Source organism: Vigna radiata, chromosome 1 (genome assembly GCF_000741045.1).
Source record: "Vigna radiata var. radiata cultivar VC1973A chromosome 1, Vradiata_ver6, whole genome shotgun sequence".
Lineage (NCBI taxonomy): Eukaryota > Viridiplantae > Streptophyta > Magnoliopsida > Fabales > Fabaceae > Vigna > Vigna radiata.
In genome coordinates, this window is record NC_028351.1 from 19828886 (window position 1) to 19833010 (window position 4125).

At 41.7% G+C, this 4125-nt stretch overlaps 1 pseudogene; it reads left to right on the plus strand.

The window, feature by feature from the left end:
* The window catches only part of LOC106758901, a 53043-nt pseudogene that overhangs the window by 26781 nt on the left and 22137 nt on the right, over positions 1 to 4125 (plus strand).

Here is a 4125-nt window from a genome sequence, read left to right on the forward strand (position 1 = left end):
AACAGGGATAGAAACAAACAGAATTATAGTTCTCAAGAAATCTGGACAAGGAAAAGTAGTAGATAGTATCCACACAGAATCAGAGAAAACAGATACTCAGAGAAATCATCCAAGCAATTCCAAGCATGGCAAAATAATCAATCAGTTCAAGAGGTGAATCAAAAGCAACAAAACCTCACAGATACACACTATCAGTGTTTCTCTCAAGTGTCTAGGATAAACAATTTCAAATCAATGCACCCAAGAAAACAAGTAACAACAAACTTGGCAAGCCTTTAATATCAACACTCAAACATATGCATGTTCAAATTAAAAGGTCTTTTATGGATGCAATGGGGCCAAGGACAAGGGAGGATAAATATGGATGAAAAGCTACAAACCAAAAGGAATAGAGGAGCAATGGGAAACAAGTGTAAACACAGCATACGCACACCCAAAACCTTTAATTCAATCCTCTTCTTGACTCAATTATTCACACAATTTTTTTTTTCATTTCTCACTGTATTTTTTTTCTTTTTTTTTTCATCTTGTGACTTTTGTCTGTGTTTATGTGTCTTGTGACTGTGTTTTGACGTGTTGTGATAGTCTTTGTGTTGTTTTCTGTGTTTTGAATTTCTTTTGTGCTATTGTTTCATGATTATAGGGTGTTGTGATTTAGTGCATGACTAGAGGAAATCCTGGATTTCTACCACCCTTTGATCCTGAAATTGATAGGACGTTTCATAGGTTAGTTAGGCATTCTAGGAATTTGTCTTTAAAATCTGTTTTTGAGTCTGTTCCATTAGATATTGTGCATCCCACTGCTGAGTACTCTGTGCATACTGCATCCACTGCATCTTTTGCATCTGCACTTGATTCTGATTCTGATTTTGTTGTTTTTCACACTGAGAACAATATGGCACAACCTCCACCTCGTGAGAGGACTTTTAGGGAGATGGATGCACCTGATTTCGATATCGAAAGCTTGTGCATCCAATATCCTGATGAGGACGTTCCATTTGTTCTCAAGACTGGACTGATCCATTTGTTGCCCAAGTTTATTGGCCTTGCAGGTGAGAGTCCACATTAGCATTTGAAGGAATTCCACATTGTCTGTTCCACTATGAAACCTCATGATGTTCCTGAAGAGCACATCTTCTCGAAGGCATTCCCTCATTCATTGGAAGGTGTTGCTAAGGATTGGTTATACGCTTTGGCGCCTAGATCTGTCACTAGCTGGGATGATCTGAAGAGGTTGTTCTTGGAGAAATTTTTCCCAGCGTCCTTGACCATAGCTATCAGGAAAGACATAACTAGGATTAGGCAGCTTGGTGGAGAGAGCTTATATGAGTATTGGGAGAGATTCAAGACACTTTGTGCGAGCTGTCCCCACCATCAGATACCTGAACAACTCCTTATCCAGTATTTCTATGAGGGATTGAACAACATGGATAAGGGTATGATTATTGCTGCCAATGGTGGAGCTCTTGGAGACACCACGCCTGCTGAGGCCAGGCAATTGATTGAGAAGATGGCCTCCAACTCCCAACAGTTTAGCGCCAGGAATGATGCCATTGTGGTGAGAGACGTACATGATGTTGTTGCCCAGTCTTTATCAGCTGTTGAAAGCAAGTTGGAAGGCAAGATTGACTCTCTTGCGAAGTTGGTGACACAGTTGACTACCAACCAGAGATCTGGAGCTTCATCTGCATCTGTTGCACGACTATGTGCTATTTGTCCTTCTTGTGACCATTACACAGATGCCTGTCCTACTTTGCAACACTCAGCTGCCTCTGATGCGCCTCAGGCTTATGCTACTAACATCTACAACAACAAGCAGCCACAACAGTAGAATTATGACTTGTCCAACAACAGGTACAACCCAGGGTGGAGGAATCACTCTAATCTTAGATGGAACAATGCGCCACAGCATCAGCAACAGGCGCCATAGCATCAACAACAGGCACCACCTTTCCAGAATGTTGGAGCACCTAACAGATATGTGCCTCCACCTATGCAACAACAAAACCAGAGGCAATAGCAACAGTAGTAGCAAGAGGCACCTGTCCAACCAGTTACCCAACCTTCTACTTCTTCTGAGGCTTGGAAGAGTTAGTGAGACAAATGACTATGCAGAACCTGCAGTTTCAGCAGGAGACTAGAGCTTCCATACAGAGCCTCACTAACTAGATGGGTCAGATGGCTACTCAGCTTAACCAGGCACAGTCTAGGAATTCTGATAAGCTACCATCCCAGACTGTGCAGAATCCGAGGAATGTGAGTGCCATAACACCCAGATCAGGGAAGCAGATTGTTGTGCCTTCAGAGCCCGCTTCTACACCTACACCCATGCCTGCCACTTGTCCTAGAGAGGATGACCATGACGGTCCACGTGGGGCATTTGAGGTGGGTGGATCTTCTTCTCCAACCAGTGGTTCTTCTTCAGGTGGACCTTCTCCCTCTTCCACCACCACCGCCGCTGTCGCGCGTTCTCCATTGGTTGACCGACCTATCCCTCTTCCATTCCCTTCACGGGAACTTCCTAGCAAAAAGACTAAAGAGGTGGATAGGGAAATTCTGGAGACCTTCAGGAAGGTAGAGGTGAACATACCTCTACTCGATGCGATTAAGCAAATACCAAAATATGTCAAATTCTTGAAGGAGTTGTGCACTCACAAGAGGAAGATGAAGGGGAATGAAAGGATTAGCATGGGAAGGAATGTATCGGCGCTTATTGGTAAGTCGGTCCCGCACATCCCTGAGAAGTGCAAGGACCCAGGTATATTTTGCATTCCCTGCGTGATTGGAAATAGCAAATTTGAGAATGCCATGCTTGATTTAGGTGCATCTGTTAATGTCATGCCTTTGTCTATATATGCATCTTTGTCTCTTGGTCCGTTACAACCTACGGGTGTGGTCATTCAGTTGGCCAATCGGAGTGTTACCCACCCAAAAGGTTACCTAGAGGATGTCTTGGTTAGGGTAGGTGAATTGATTTTCCCTGTTGATTTTTATGTTTTGGAGATGGAGGAGGGATTCTCTCCTGGATCCGCTCCCATTATCTTAGGCAGGCCATTTTTGAAAACTGCCCGAACCAAGATTAATGTGTATGCTGGCACTTTGTCTATGGAATTTGCTGATATTGTTGTTCATTTTAATATCCTTGATGCAATGAAATTTCCAGCTGAGGACCATTATGTGTTTAGGATTGATGCATTGGCTGAAATTCTTGATGAGTTTCTTGTTGATGAGTTTGAGTCTTTGCATGAGAAAGAACATTCTTTTCTATCTTTTGTATATCCATGCATTGAATCTGAATTTGAATCAGGATTTGAAAATGATGTTGATATTGTTGTGGATTTTGATAAGGATTGTGATGCCCAGGATGTTGGTGATATTCTTGATTCTACTGCAGATTCACATGTTACTGATGATTTTGACATAGAAACTGTGAAAACAGAAGAAGTTTTAGACTTTGGAATACATTTTGATCTTTCACAGTTTTCTGAAAATTTTAAATGCATTGGGAAGTTGGTTCTTGCTCTATTTGTGTTGAAATCAATTCTGTGATACAACCAACTTCCCACTTTATGATTATTGATACTAATTATGAATTTGATAAAAATGTTGAAGAACAGGTGGATAGAAGCAAAATCTTTGTTGATTATTATGATGTTGATGACCATGATTTTCATTCTCCCTCTTTGCATGATGAGAACCACTTTTTGCTANCAGATCTGAATGTTTGTTCTCCATGCACTGAACATAAATCTGAGTTTGTGTTTGATATTGTTTCTACATTTGAAAGTGATTCATGTTCTGAGAATGTATCTGATGGTCAGCTTGTTACACCGAGACTAGGTGTTATACCTTTGCATGTTCTTTCTGTGGAACCATATTGCACTAACCATGTTGCAGGTGGTACATATGAATTTATCCAACAAGCACCGACAATGGAGAACAAAGGTGCTTGCATACATGATAGTTTAAATATCAATGGGCACCAGCTGAACCCAATCATCAACAATCAATGCTTCTTGGATCCGACTGTGGAGGACATCTCCCTGCTTGATCAAGTCTGGAGGATGAAGCAGTTCTTCTTTAAGACTTCCTTGTTGGATGCAGTAGTGGAGGAGACGTCTTTGG